The 16,796-nt window shown below is 41.2% G+C and overlaps 1 long non-coding RNA gene across 1 annotated transcript; it reads left to right on the forward strand.

The window, feature by feature from the left end:
• Positions 1-597: 597 nt before the first annotated feature.
• Positions 598-6,349, forward strand: LOC131203699 (uncharacterized). The gene is made up of 4 exons (XR_009156455.1): positions 598-726; positions 826-936; positions 5,946-6,053; positions 6,297-6,349. It is a non-coding gene; the product is annotated as an uncharacterized LOC131203699 (long non-coding RNA).
• The last annotated feature ends 10,447 nt before the right edge of the window (positions 6,350-16,796 follow it).

Here is a 16,796-nt window from a genome sequence, read left to right on the forward strand (position 1 = left end):
ATTAGTATCAAGTTAAGCGGTTCAAGAAATTACATCTGCATGAAGGCTATTTCTGGGACTCTGTGGAAAATACAACGTTCATAATTGGCCAAATATTTAGAGGTATTCAAAAGATCTCAAAATAAAATAAGATTCATGATAGAATGCTTTCCTATTTCTACCTGCCAACAAAAAGAACAACATGCTCAAGTTTTATATCATTCTAAATTAAGGTTAGAAAGGATAATATGGTCACCTTATTTTAATGACTGAGTTCAAACATCATCATCATGTTCCTTCCCTTTGGGATTACCTATTATAGTTTCTATATTATGATTAATGGCTTACTTATATACATAGTTTAAGGCAGGACTAGAACTTCCAGTCTCCTAGTTTCCAGCCTGGCACCTTAACCACTACACCAAATTGGGTCTCACTATAGTTTATGTAGCCCTGAAGATCATTGCATTCCCAAGTGCTTCAAACAGTGATTCCTGACTTCGATTTCATAATTTGTAAACATTTCGTTATCAGAATGAACCAAATGCTTTCCAAGCTATTTGGACCTGTGATTTATTTTTATTATTTGTCTTTCAAATTTCTTTCCAAGCTGGAGAAGAAATCCTTACTCAGAAGTGTTCTCACTGAGGGGAAGAGAAAGAATGTGGAGACAGATGGAGAAAAATAACAGAAGGAAGGAAGATTCTGCCAAGAGAAGAACAAGGCCTCACTTGCTCCTATTCTGTGGTTTGATGCTTAATTGATTAATTTGTGCAATAAGATTTAGTGTTGCTGTAGATTAATGCCTGTGGGATAATCGCTGCTAAAATCTTTCTTTCCAAGCAGGGTTTTCAGCTGCAGTTGGAGCACACTAAAAGCCTTCCCTCCATAGCCCGTTTGAAAGGTTCTTGGATGAGGTTCTTTTCCAGCCTTGCCCAGTGGGAATACAATGGAAAGGTCAGGCACAGACAAAATCCCTTTCTATAATGTATGTGTTTATTCTCAAATTTAATATATGAATGTATTATTTGTTCTTAAAATGTCATTCAATAGATGGTAAGCTTGGGTTTCCTGGCAGACCTTTGCAGTTTAAAGAGTAATGTAATAAGAGTATGTTAATCCATAAACTATACAGCCATCTCTTGGCAGGCAGACACATCCACATACGCACAGAGAGACACACTCACACACGGATACATCTTGCCAAGAACTGGTTCTAAAATGTAGCATTGGTTCTGCCAGCAGATATTCAAAGGAATTTCCTTCTAACAATAACAGGCTTGTTAGATAATTCTGTAACTGAAAAGTTATGTCACTCCCATCCACCTTTATATAGACAAGGCTATACAACATTATGACTCCTCTTGACTAACTAATCTTGTTTCCAATGGTTCAGCAACGATATAAGAATAGATAAAAGTCCTATAAATTACAAATCTTTATTTCAACTAGATTGTTCTTACTCCTTTTGTCAGTTTCTCCAATTATGATTCCACAGTATATCACCAATCTCTTGATGTTTCATAACTTAGCTCAACATTTTAACTTGATTCATGACATGGATTGACTAGAATCCACATCATTAATCAAGAAGCTTCATTAATCAAGAATTCATGATCCTTGATTCAAGAAACTTCATGACATGGATTGACTAACTAGGATGCTTACTGCAGACAAAAAGGAAGCCATATGGAATTAGTAGTTGCCCACTGAAGTGAAAAGATGTCAGGGATTTGGATTTATCTTCAAGATTTTAGTTTGAGGTTTATTCTTCCCATCATCCCAAATTAATAGCTACCTTGGTACATCTTATGGTGATCTCTAAGCCAAATGACTGTTGAAGACTTGCATAATGTCCAACACTGGCTATCCCAGTTTTTTAACTACTTGTCTCTTCACCTCTGTCTCCATATTATTAGGTCATCCTTCTAACAATTATTCCAGTTTTTCATATACATGTATGGTTGCATATGTAGTCCACATTCTGTTCTTCTTATTTGAAATGAATTTCTTATATTATTCACATACTTGACAGCCAAGTAAGGAAATGAGAAATGCATCTTTTTCTAATTAAAATGTTTCTGTATTATTTTTTTTTAAAAATATTCTATGTTTTTAATTATTGATGGTGTTAGAGGTCTTGAGGGATTTTGGGGTTAGAAGAAATAATTATTAGAAGCAGTGGAATAAAGAATGACAACCAGTAAAATGTCATGGAAGTATCTTGATGCAGGGTAGTTGGACAAATCTGTCACTGATTTATTTTCAAATGAAATAGTATAATCTGCCAAAATAGAATCAATCATGGCATGAATGGGAATGTAACTCAGAGTCTGCTAGTATCTACCTCAAAATATTTCTTGGCTTAAACCTTTCATTAAAATTTGTCAAAAAGTTCTCAGCAAAGTGGCGTGCATTTCAGCAAGCTGCCTACTTTTATTCACATGTTAGAGAAGATCCATACAAGATGCATACAAATGATATCCAGCAAGGAACGTCTACTATGGAAATGAATGTAGATTTTGTTTGTTTGTTTATAGATGTAGCCATTAGATCAAACAGGTTCATGGGGAAATATGTCATTCTGAGATGGAAAGGCAAACTCCAGTGTTTTAATAAAAGAAATATTTGTTGTTAGATTAGATATAAGAGACAATGATAATTGCTATAGTAACCAAATGCAGATAGTCCTCAATTTACAATAGTTCATTTAGTGACTGTTTGAAGTTACAACAGTGCTCAAAAAAGCAACTTATGATCATTTTTCACACTTATGACCATTGCAGCATGCACATGGTCATGTGATTACACTTCAGATTCTTGGCAGGTGGTTCATATTTATGATGGGGGTCACACGATCACCCTTTGTGAACTTCTGACAAGCAAAGTCAATGGAGAAGCCAGCAATTGTGTTGCTAGCAATCTCACTGATTCTCTCAACAACTGTGGCAAGGAAGGTCATAAAATGGGACAAAACTCACTTAACAAATGTCCACTTAGCAACAGAAATTTTGAGCTCAATTGTGGTCATAAGTTGAGGACTACCTGTAAATTGTTTTGAAAGATTCAGTTGTGTCATATCCTGAATAGGTGCTGGCTCCAAAGTGTATGTCCTGGCATTTTATCCTTTCTTGATGAATAAGCAGAAGCTGCTTCAGAAGTTATAGCAAAAATGTAAGGAGTTTTTGGAGAAGAACCTCACTGAATAAGTGAACAAAGAGACAAATGAGGGAATTTATGAAGGAGTTGCCTAATATTATTCCTCTACACATTGATACTGTGCTGTTTGCTACTCTGGGAACAGAATGAGAATAAATGTTTTTTTTTTCTTGCTGGTGCTTTAACAAACAGATTATGTGAAATGACTGTGACTTGTAAGGACTATGACATGTTTGTGTTCGGACCGGGGAAAAAATCCCTGTCACATGTTTGCATTAATTTGCAACAAGGGCAAGCATATCACTATGTTTGAAGAGAAAAAAGAAAGGATTGGAGAAGTGAGAGGCTGTATTTCAGCTTGTAAAACAGGATGAATATATATTGAATCAAACAAAGGAGTCACTAAAACAAGCTGACAGAAGAATCAACTTTCTACTAGGATATGAATAAAAAAGAGCACCTCAGTAGACAAAAGTGACAAGAAGCATAAAAATATAGCGGACTTTGTGTACCATTTCAGCATGGAAATTGGTCTTGAGTCCTTGCAGAAGGAGCAGGCCCTCAGTTTCAAGGGAAGGGAATGGGACAACAGAAGCTGCAGGGCTAATCCCTTGAAAAGAATTAAGAAGAAAGCTACATATGTTAATTGGGTGACTCTGTTTTGAGGAACAGAAAGAAATCTGTGCTGGCTAAACTATCTCCTGTGTATGCAGACCAGAAATCAGAAGTTCAGAAGTTGTGAATGCTCCAACACTGGAAATTTTTAAGAAAATGTTGGATAACCATCTGACTGAGATGGTGTAGGGTTTCCTGCCTGGGCAGGGGGTTGGACTAGAAGGCCTCCAAGGTCCCTTCCAACTCTGATGTTATGTTATGTTATGTTATGTAAATCAAATGAAGCAGTTCTCAGTAGTCACCAGATCCATAACTGATAATCTCCCCTATTTATCCACATAAAGAGAAATGATAGTCCTCATAAGCAGCTTCCACAGAAGCAATAACAAAAAAGGGTCTTATTCAGATTTGTTACAAATAAACAGAAGAGAAAAAAAATTCACCACATTTGAAGAAAGTTTCAAAGAAAATAGAATGTTACAGAGGAAGAGGAGGAGAAGAAGGATTATCAAGAGATTAAGAACTATAGGCAGAATTTTGGTTGTGACGATGAGGCAGAAGGAAGAGAAACAAAAGAAGAAGGTGAACTAAGAAAACAGACATCAGAAGTGATGGAACCCCAAATTAAAGAGAAAGAAAATGGGAGAGGAGAAAAAGTGGACAACAGAAAAGATGATGAAGGTAGACACAAAGAATATAAAGAAGTTAGACTGACAAGTGCAACAAGACCTAGATACAAGAAGAGATTTACAGAAAGAAACAGTGCTCCTATCTTTGAATGTCAATGGCTTAAACGCCCCAGCAAAGAGAAAAAATGTCTTCAATAAATTGAATAAGATGAATTTGGACATAAAAGTACTACAAGAAACACACATAAAGAGGCAACATCAATATTTATTAAAATGCTCCAAGTTGGAGCATTTTATCCCAACAGAAGAAAGGGGGAATTGTGGTATATATTAAAGAGGGAATTCCAGCTAAACAGATTTATAAGGATGAAGAGGGTGGGATACTAATAGTAGCGATAACTCTGAATGAAAAGAAAGTTATTTTGGTGGGAATTTACGCACCAAATAAGGGCCAAAAATTATTTTATAAGAAATTACATAATATTATTGGAGAACTAGAATATGATAATATTTGTATAGTTGATGATTTAAATGCAATAGTAGACAGAGAATTAGACCATAAAAATGTTAAAATAAGAAAAAGAATTAGAAACACACTACCCAACACATTCTTTAAAATGGTGGAGGAATTTTTTTTGTTTTGTTTACATTTATACCCCGCCCTTCTCCGAAGACTCAGGGCGGCTTACAATGTATAAGGCAATATTGAGTATATTCTTGGAAAATTTCATCCATACTGATCAAAATGGCTTCCTGCCCAGAAGGCATATAAGAAATAATATTAGGACTATACTAGATATTATAGAATAGTATGAGATGCATAACAAGAAGCATATGGTATTAATATTTGCTGATGCACAGAAAGCCTTTGATATTGTCAAATGGGAATTTATATGAAATCAATTAAGTTATATGGAATTTGGGGAAAAGTTTATAAGGATGTGCGGAGCAATTTATTCCAAACAAGAGGCTAAAGTTGTAATTAATGGAGAAACAACAAAGAATTTTCAAATCCAAAAAGGTACAAGACAAGGTTGTCCACTATCACCGCTATTGTTTATATTATCATTAGAGATTTTGACCTGAATAATACAAGAAGATAAACAAATTAGAGGTTTAAAAATCAGGAAAGAAACTTTCAAGGTACAGGCTTTCACAGACAACCTTGTCTTTATCATTGAAGAGCCTGTGCAATTTAGTGTAAGGCTGATGGAAGTACTGGAAGAATATGGGGCAGGCTTAAAGATAAATAAAGACAAAACAAAAATGTTAGTTAAAAATATGACCAAAGTGCAAAAAAAAAAAAAAAGAATTGGATGAGAAAATAAACATTCAGATAACAAAAAAAAATTAGATATCTAGGAATTCAAAGATGCATCACACTTAAAGGAGATAATTATGATAAATTAATTGAACAAATTAAAATCGACTTAGAAAGGTGGAAAAAGTTACAACTCTCATTCATGGGGAGGATATTATTCCTATTCCAATGTATACCAATTCAGTTAAAAAAAGGATTTCTTTATAAATTTGAATAGAATTATATTGTAATTTATCTTGCAGGGCAAAAAACCAAGAATCAAACTAAAATTACTATAGGATGCCAAAGAAAGAGGGGAATTTGGCCTTCCAAATTGAGAAAAATATTATCAAGCAGCAACTTTGATGTGGGTAAGTGATCTGATACATCTTAAAAATAGAAGACTGCTGACACAGGAAGGTCACGATTTGCAAACAGAATGGCACACTATTCTCTGGGAGAAGTACAAAGTTCACCAGTACTTATTGTACTTTGATGTTGTACCTTGATGAAGGTATCTTTTCTAAGAACATATGCACCAAGACAAATTCTTTGTGTGTACAATCACACTTCGCCAATAAAAAATTCTATTCTATTCTATTCTATGTCCAAAGGTACTACATCAGACGGGCCCTCTTAGACACTTGGATCAAGACTAAAAGAGGTAATTATATGGAAGCCCCTAATTGGATATTAACATTGGAGATGGTCACACATCCAAATTTTACTAAATTAGGATGGGTTGTCACATATAAAGATGTATTAAATGATAGAGGAGAACTGAAATCTAGGAACAATTTGAAGGAGGAAGGAATTGGGCATATCTCCAAATACAATCTAAATATATGAAGGACAAGAAGGAATGAGGTATAAAAACAGAATCAACAGAACTGGATAAAATTTTACTAAGTACGGGGGAGAAGACCATAAGGAAGCTATATCACTATCTATTAGAACAAGAAATGTTAGAAGAACAAGTAAAGGAGACCATGATAATTTGGAGTAAATATTTTGGCTATAGTATTGATTTGGACAATTGGCATAATTTATGGGGAAGAACATAAAAATTACTTTAGCAACATCATACAAAGAAAATTTATAAGTTTTATAGGTGGCATTTCCCACCCACAAGATTAGCAAGAATAAGTAAAAAATACTCTTAAATGTGTTGGAAATGTGAGGTGTCCCAGGAACCTTCTACCATATGTGGTGAGAATGCCCAAAGGCCAAAAAATGTTGGCATCAAATAAGGTGTTGGCTGGAAGAGAGTTTAATGTTAAAAATAAAAGTTAAACTGAAATTTTTCTTATTAGGTATTATAGAGGACAAATATAACAAGAACAGAATCTACCTATATATTAACAGCAGCAAAAATGCCCAAAAATGGAAGAGCAAAGAAACCCCCTCGAAAGAAGTGCTAACTAAAATCCTTAATTGTGCAGAAATGGACAGACTTACCTTGGAGTTCAAGGATAAAGTGAATCAGCGTACTATGAAATCTGGATTAAATTTTATGAATGGTTCGACAGAAAGAGGAATGCTAAAATGATGATGTAGTGAATGTCTAGAAATGTGTATCTTAAACTTGTACATGAGTTATGATTATATTGAGTATGGATGTAGCTGTTTAGGAGGAATTAACCTATATACTTGACATGTAACAAGTAATGTAAATTTGTACAAAGATAAAGAGGTATATTATTTACTAGCTTAAATTTGACGACAATATTTAAAACCAGAGACGTTAAACCATGTCCATTGTTTTTTTTAATTTGAATTACTAATAAAAAAACTTTTAAAAAAGAGAGATTAAGAACTAAAATTTATGAAGAACATGAAGGCACTGGATATGCTTATCCAAGAGAAGAAAAGACTGAGGAAGTTTAGAACTTCTTAGAACTTCTGTTTTATATAAAGCACCACAGAGCAAACAAAGAGTACAGTCACCATGTGCTTTACTGCTCAACTATTTTACTGGAACAGGTAACAGGAAACCCTCCTCAGAACATAAATAAACCATAGATTATAGCCATAGATGTACAGTAAAACACTGTCATCTATTGGCTAAATAAATCTGTAGTTGTTGCAATACAAAATACATTCTAACATGTATTCCAACACTTGTTCTCTATCATTTCAGAGAAACTGATCTTAAATTACAGTAGATTCTGGTTGAATGTTAGAAAAAGCAGTCAAAGAAATTGTATCATAGAACCAATCATTAGAGTCAATGAGCTATCCTGTTTTCGCCATGTTGGGATACAAAAATGACAACCATCTGTTGGGAATGTTTTAATGTGAATGTCTGTATTGTGCAGAGCAGAATCCCTGCATAGAACTAAGTGACCTAAAGAACTTTTTCCAGCTTTTTAATGTTATGATGCATCCATTCCAATTTCAGAAATGAAACCAAATGATTTAGAATGCCACATTAAAGGCTAATAGCCCGTCCAATATTTAACCATTTTAATGCTCCAAAGAGGACTCCAGGAACATTCTTTCCTTGTTATAAGATGGGTTGTGAGATGTGGCTGTCTAGAACAGAGGTCAGCAATCTGCGGCTCTGGAGCCACATGTGGCTCTTTCACCCCTCTGCTGCAGCTCCCTGTTACTCAAAATATGTGTCACAACCACCAATGTGCAACACCTGCCGGCACGTGATTTATTGAGCTTTTCAAATCCTGGTAGGCCAACCATGGATAAATCCAAGGAAAGAAAAGTTTCAGAAGAAAACAGAACATTTAATTCAACTATATATGCTAGTTTTGTGGCCGCTCAAGAAATAGTCAGGCAAGGAAAGGGTTTTGTGGCTCCCGGTGTTTTCTTTTCTGTGGAAAACAGGTCCAAATGGCTCTTTGAGTGTTTAAGGTTGCAGGCCCCTGGTCTAGAAAAATGCTCATCAGGAATGCAAAATAGCATTGGCACATTGTGAAAAGCTTGGAGATCAGGAATGTATTCACCTATGACCCTTGAATCTGACAGCCATAGAGGTCATTGCAAGCACATGCCAACAGCCTTCTCAGCTTTTATAATGGTATAAGCGATGACTCTTTCTTACTCAATCACATTCGCAAAGGATTTTCAATAAACCTTTTTACATGCCATAACTGTTACATTAAATAAAGCTGAAAGTATTGAACAAACTGACGGTAAATCACTCTCAATGTCTTAGAATTACATTAAATGCGAAAATTATAGATCTTTCATTGCTCGCAGAAATACAAAGATGATAGAGCCAAAGAGTTTTATGCTGACAGTCTGTCTGATTATTTTTTTAAAAAAATATTTTTTATGTGGTGCAACAGGCTTCCCCTCCAAAAAATGGCTTGTTCAGAGGCACAAGGGTGGCAGTGGTTTAATAGACTATTGGGTAGTCTGCCCAAAGCATGGTTTCCTTATTATTTATTTATTTATTTATTTGATTTCTATACCGCCCTTCTCCCGAAGGACTCAGGGCGGTGTACAGGCAAAAATAAAACAGACAGTACAATATATAATTTAAAATGCAATTAAAAAACTTATTTTAAAATTGGCCTGAAAATTAAAATATACAGTGAGCTAAAACCCCAATTAAAATTAGTTAATAAGAATTTTAAAAATTTGATGAAATTCAATTTAAGACAGCCCCGCGCGAATAAAAAGATGTGTCTTCAGTTCGCGACGAAATGTCCGAAGGTCAGGTATTTGGCGTAAACCCGGGGGAAGTTCGTTCCAGAGTGTGGGAGCCCCCACAGAGAAGGACCTTCCCCTGGGGGCCGCCAGCCGACATTGCTTGGCGGACGGCACCCTGAGAAGTCCTTCTCTGTGAGAGCGTACGGGTCAGTGGGAGGCATGTGGTAACAGCAGGCGGTCCCGTAAGTACCCAGGTCCTAAGCCATGGAGCGCTTTAAAGGTCGTAACCAGCACCTTAAAGCGCACTCGAAAGGCCACAGGCAGCCAGTGCAGTCTGCGCAGGAGCGGTGTTATATGGGAGCTACGTGGAGCTTCCTCTATCACCCGCGCAGCTGCATTCTGGACTAACTGAAGCCTCCGAGTGCACTTCAAGTGGAGCCCCATGTAGAGAGCATTACAATAATCCAAGCGAGAGGTAACGAGCGCATGAGTGACCATGCACAAGGCATCCCGATCAAGGAAGGGGCGCAACTGCCGAACCAGGCGAACCTGGTGGAAGGCCCCCCTGGAGACGGCCGTCAAATGATCTTCAAACGACAGCCGTTCATCCAGGAGGACACCTAAGTTGCGCACCCTATCCTTTGGGGCCAATAACTCGCCTCCAACAGCAGCTGACTGAATCAGGGTGCCGGCATCCACAGCCACTCCGTCTTGGAGGGATTAAGTTTGAGCCTGTTTCTCCCCATCCAGACCCATATGGCTTCCACACACCGGGACAGCACTTCAACAGCTTCATTGGGGTGGCCTGGGGTGGAGAAGTACAGCTGGGTGTCATCAGCGTACAGCTGGTATCTCACCCCAAAGCCACTGATGATCTCACCCAACGGCTTCATATAGATGTTGAACAGAAGGGGCGAGAGAATCGACCCCTGCGGCACCCCACAAGTGAGGTCCCTCGCGGTCGACCTCTGCCCCCCTGTCAACACCGTCTGCGTCCGGTCAGAGAGATAGGAGGAGAACCACCGATATACGGTGCCTCCCACTCCCAATCCCCCCAACCGGCGCAGCAGGATACCATGGTCGATGGTATCAAAAGCCGCTGAGAGGTCTAATAGGACCAGGGCAGAGGAATAACCCCTGTTCCTGGCCCTCCAGAGATCATCCACCAATGCGACCAAAGCTGTCTCCGTGCTGTACCTGGGTCGGAAGCCGGACTGGAACGGTTCTAGATAGACGGCTTCATCCAGGTATTGGGGTAGCTGTCGCGCCACAGCACTCTCTACAACCTTCGCAACAAAGCGAAGGTTGGAGACTGGACGATAATTACCCAAAATAGCTGGGTCCAGGGAGGGCTTCTTGAGGAGGGGGTCTCACCACCGCCTCTTTCAAGGCGGCAGGGAAAACCCCTTCCAACAAAGAAGTGTTGATAATCTCCTGGAGCCAGCCTCGTGTCACCTCCTGAGTGGCCAGTACCAGCCAGGAAGGACACGGGTCCAGTAAACATGTCGTGGCGTGAAGCCTCCCCAACAGCCTGTCCACGTCCTCGGGAGCCACAGGGTCAAACTCATCCCAAATGGTCTCAACAAGACGTGTCTCCTCTCCCTCGCTTGGATCATCCCAATTTCGGTCCAGACCATCCCGGAGCTGAGCGATTTTATCGTATAGATAACCACTAAACTCCTCAGCACGTCCCTGCAACGGGTCATCCCGCACCTCCTGATGAAGGAGGGAGCGGGTCACCCGAAACAGGGCGGCCGGGCGGTTATCTGCCGACGCAATGAGGGTGGAGGTATATGAGCGCCTCGCCTCCCTCATTGCCACTAGGTAGGTCCTAGAATAGGACCTAACTAGTGTCCGATCAGCTTCGGAACGGCTGGATCTCCAAGTGCTCTCCAGACGTCTTCTCCGGCGTTTCATCTCCCTCAGCCCCTCGGAGAACCAAGGGGCCAAACGAGATCTGCGCCGGGTCAGAGGTCGCAAAGGCATGACACGGTCCAAGGCCCCAGCCGCGGCCCGCTCCCAGGCCGCAACTAGTTCCTCAGTCGTGCCGTGGGCCAGATCCTCAGGGAATGGCCCAAGCTCCGTCAGGAACCTCTCAGGGTCCATCAGGCGCCTGGGACAGAACCACCGTATAGGTTCCGTCTCCCTGCGATGGTGGATGGCAGTTCGGAAGTCTAGTCGAAGGAGGAAATGATCGGACCATGACATCGGTTCGGTTACTAAATCATCTAATTCCAAATCATTTAACCACTGTCCAGAGATATAAATCAGGTCCAGTGTGCCTCCCCCCATGTGTGTGGGGCCATCATTTACCCGAATCAGGTCCAAGGCCGTCATGGAAGCCTGGAACTCCCGAGCTGCAGTCGATGACAAGCCAGCCGATGGCAAGTTGAAATCCCCCATGACTATAAGTCTGGGGGTCTCAACCGCCACGGAGGCGAGTACCTCCAACAGCTCGGGCAGGGCTGTGGTCACGCAGCAAGGAGCCAGGTACGCGATCAACAAGCCCAACTGATTCCTATAGCCCCACCTCACATAGAGGGATTCACAACCGGCAATCTGAGGAACAGTGGCCTCCCTCGGCTCTAGATCTTCCTTAATGACAACCGCCACCCCCCCACCCCTACCTTGGGCCCTCGGCTGATGAAATGCTCGAAAACCTGGAGGGCACAGCTCAACGAGGGGAACCCCCCCTCCGGACCCAACCAGGTCTCTGTAATGCCCATAAGGTCCGCGGACTCCCCCTGAATAAGATCACAAATCAGGGGGGCTTTATTAGCCACGGACCGGGCATTACATAACATCAACCGAAGATCCAGGCTCTGAGGATCATGGCCGCCTGAGGAACGGGTAGGGACTGAGGGGCCGGAGCACGTGATCACCGTCAAACATCGAGCACGTGCTCCCAACACTCGATACGCCCCCCCCCGCCATATCTGCCTCTCCCACTTACCGTACAGATTGAACAACCCTTTAGTCCTGGAACAGAACCCTCCCCCCCTGCCTTTGGACCAGATGTAATAATGTCGCGAACAAGCACAGGGGCTGGATCCCTCCCCGACGGGTTCTCTCCCCTACCCGTCAAATCCCTCCCCCCCAACCCTTAAAATCCCCATTAAAACTCCCCTTAAAAAATCTCTTAAAACAGCTAATTAAAAAGCCCCTAAGCCTCCTATTTTTAGCATGCCACCTCTCGGGGCTCCAAAGCCCGTCCTCAAGGTGGGCCCTCGATAATATGGAGGGCCAAACCCGCGAGAGAGGGGCATCTCGCAGGGCAAGAAGGTCAGCCGCAGTAAACGTTCGCATCACAAAGAAAGTCCGGCAGGAGGCCCATCCTGGGCCGGTCAAGATGGTAACAGATGATACAGTGACCACAACCAGTCTGTCAGTCTGTCCTGATGGGAAACAGTCAATAGTGATCCTTGTGCGGTAGAGGACAAAACCGCTCACTCAGTCAGTTCACCACCCCCTATAAATAGTCAGGGGTGGACTAAGGAAGAAGGGGGGGGGGACCGATGATAAAGATGTTAAACAGGCCGTCCGCTGCCTTGAAACACCGAGGCAGGCCGCCGCCGCCGGTCACCTCCGCCCGGCCATCGCCACCGAAAGCGTCCCATTGCCGCCGCATGAGGCCACCGACATCCCCACCATCTAGGAAGGGACGCCAGTCGCCAAATCCTGCCAGCAATCCCGGGGCTCCACTGGCGCCAGCGCCAAACGAAGAAAAGCCAGGCCGCCACCGCCGCCAGGAAGCCAACAAGGCCGACGGGGGCCCGGGAGGCCCTCCAGATCTCCACTGGGCGCAACCCCTCCGGGGCTCCTCCCCTCGCCCCCGAAGTCGCCCGTCACCCACCTTCCTGAACGACTGAAGCCTCCTCCATCAGGGCGGGGATCTAAGGGGGCCCAAGGTGTCAAAGGCCCCCGCCGCCGGCGCCGCCGCCGCCACCGCCGCCGCTGCCAGAACGCCAAAAAGGCCGGCCGCCACTGCTTCCTCCCACAGGCGGGGTCCCTGAATATCAGAGACCCCCTGTTGCCATCGCTGCCGCCGCCGTCGCCACCGCCAGAACGCCAAAAAGGCTGGCGGCAACTCGGCAAGCCGCAGCCGCCCGGCAGGCCGCCAGGATCACCGCTGCAGCAAGGACGCTCCGGGGCTCCTCCCAACGCCCCCCGAAGTCGTCCTGCACCAAGTCACCCCTCCTCCGGGTGACTGGATGTTCTTCCATCAGGGCGGGGGCCTAAGATGTCACCAAGGCCCCCCCCAGAACCGGACAAGGCCCGAAAAGGCCCACCGCCGCTCCCCCGATCAGCAGGGCGGCGCCATCTTGGACATGCTCAGAAGACCTTAGGATATTATGGTCTTTGTCACTTTGTCATTCCTTATAAGGAACTCTAATATTGAGTTGGCTGGGCGGGGAAGAGGTTGGTTCGTGTATGTATGTATGTATGTATGTATGTATGTATGTATGTATGTATGTATGTATTTATTTGGTATGGCCATCCACTCACTTTCAGTAATTCTGGGTAACTTACAAAAATTATTGTTTCTTCAGTTGTAATTAGCTAAGCTGCCCAAAAATATGGTGGCTGTACATCATCAAAGCTGACACCAGCCAGAGTATAGAACAACTCAAAGAAGTAGTGCAAGATTGGAAGACATAGAGAGACCTGGCCCAGACAATTGCCAAGAGTCAGACACAACTGAGTGGATATCATCATCATCATCATCATCATCATCATCATCGCTGCAAATAATACAAACTTTTAATGCAATTGTTGGAGAATATTTCAAATAGTCTAGAAATTCTTAACAAGTAATTGACAAGTAGTTTGCTTGAGAGATGTTTTCAATGGAAGCTGCTCCATGCTTTATCATCCCAGCTTCACAAAGCAAACTATTACAAACATTATTAATTTATAAAGCCTTATTAAACCTGTCCCATTTATTCCTTCTTCCCTTCTTTTTTCTTCAGAATTGTTTTTTCTAAAAACTGTTTTAATGGTGCCTTAAGAGTATCCATCACATTTTGAGCATCATGTTTCTTATATATTTAAAACTGCTTTTTTTAAAAAAAGAAATCCCAAATAAATTATTCTGTTTCTTAGAAAAGGGCATTGCAACCCAGCCATCAGTCTCTTCCAAAAGACATTCATTCATCTATGCCATTTAACTTGCTAAGCTGTCTTTGTCATTTTTGGCAGGGAAGGCAATAAGAAACTACTAAAATTGATAGATTTCTTAATCAAGGAATGGATAAATCCTATATTTCTAGTGATGTTAGATTTTCATTATTCATTCCAGCCTGGTTTTGTAACAATATGAATGTTTAAAATAGCTAACTTCATGAACAATTTTATTTAAATGTTATGTACACATCTTTCAGATATTTCTATGTTGTGTTTACCTATCTACATTTTTCAAGGTAGTTTGAAGCTGAGAAATGTGTGTTACAAAATTTGAAGAAGTTTGCAACCTGAACAATTACCTTCTGATCTGCATAACCTGCATATACATGAATCAGTTTGCTTTAAATGTTTACTGAAAGCAATTTTTGGAATCCCACCATCACTAAGATATACAGACTGTGTCAGCCCTACTGGTTAACTAATGGGAAACATGATTAGAAGACTAAATTTACTTTATTTTAAGGGTACATTATGAGACTCTTGCAAATCTAAAGGTTTAAAAACTTTCCAGCTCCACTTGTAAATTTCTTCCTCTGACTGTTAAGTGACTGATCGTTCCCTAGGTCAGGGGACTCCAACCTTGGTCCCTTTAAGACTTGTGGACTTCAACTCCCAGAGTCCCTCAGCCAGCAAAGCTGGCTGAGGAACTCTGGGAGTTGAAGTCCACAAGTCTTAAAGGGACCAAGGTTGGAGACCCTGACCTAGGTAGCATCTCTTTCCTTCTCCCACAAGGTCTTCCTTACATACCATTACAAATTGTTTTCTTACTTTCCACTTAAAGGCCAACAAAGCCCACACATACCTTGTGATCTGCTGAATTCTTCCACTTATGAGTCCTTAGTTACAAGAATGAATTGCTCTCCTTCCAAAGGCTGAAGGTCATTGGTGAAGGGATGACAGATTATGGGAATCAATTTGGCAGTGGTTGACAAATGTTATTGGCAGTTAGTAAAGCTTGAAGTGTTTGTGATCAAAGCAGATATAGTGATGCTATAACTGTACTTTAACTAAATGAGAGATTTACAATAGTACTGAAAACAAATTCCTGTCAACCTAAAAAGCAGACTAATTCTGAAACTCTATTTCAATGAAGCATGATACAGCAGTTTGAAGACTGTGGGCCTCAGGGCCTCCATCTTTCACTAACTGTTAAGCTTCAGCAAATTTTGTCATTATATAGGCTGCAGGTTCTTCCATAATCACCAGTTTTCACAGATGAAAATAAGACCATGTATATTTTTATCCAGGTATATCTTTATTTTATCAACCTTTTATAACACCCCATAGCAATTCTCTGGATGGTATGCAATCAGTTAAAATGTTTCACAAAAAAAATACAAAGAAAGTGATACAAAACAATATAAAAATAATATGATGACCTACCTCAAGAAAACCAAGTGTGTTATTAAAAAAAACTCAGGAAAAGCAATATAAATAATTAGTTTTACCCGGTCATGTCCAACTCTTGGTGACTTTATAGGCAACTGCTCTCTATACTATCCTGTCCAGCACAGCTTCTTTCAGTTGTTGGATGTTCATCTTTGTATCAGCTTTGATAGTTTCAAATCATTTGCTTGCCCCTTCTTCTTGATCCACTAACCATTCCCAGCATCACTGACTTCTCCAATGAATTTGCATGCATGACATGGCCAAAGTGAATCAGATGTAGCCTTGTGATTTTGGCTTCTAATGAGGTTTCTGGTTTTATATGATTCAGCACCTCTCTATTGGTTGTTCTGGTTGTCCATAGTACACATAATAATTTATGGCAACACCACAGTTCAAAAACATCAATTCTTCTTCAGTCAGCCATTCTTAGTGTCCAACTCTCTCACCCATACATCATTATAGGGAAGACTTTGCTCTAGCTAGCCTGATTTTTGTATTTATATCAATATCTCTGCTTTTCCAGAACTTATTCATGTTAACCATTGCAAAGCAGTCTAACGTTATCCTGTGCTTGATTTCAGGTACAGAACTGCCATCATGAACAGTTTTTGATCCAAGGAAGATAAATTCTCAAACTACTTCAATTTCCTCCTTGTTGATTTTAAATATCTCATGTCCATCTGCATCTGTTGTCGTGATGTTTGATGCATTATAATAGTAATACCCTGTTTTCCCCAAAATAAGACCATGATATAACCCTGATAATAAGCTTAATCGGGCTTTTGAGCACATGGCAATAAGGCCAAGTGCTTATTTCAGGGTTCACACAATAGATGCATTGCAAAATCACGATTAGGTTACAAGAAAACCAAAAGTTCTCCAACTACTTTAGGTTGCTTTCATTAGCTCTGCTTTAGCTTCTGGAGGCG

This window comes from Ahaetulla prasina, chromosome 9, assembly GCF_028640845.1.
Source record: "Ahaetulla prasina isolate Xishuangbanna chromosome 9, ASM2864084v1, whole genome shotgun sequence".
Taxonomy (NCBI): Eukaryota; Metazoa; Chordata; class Lepidosauria; order Squamata; family Colubridae; genus Ahaetulla; species Ahaetulla prasina.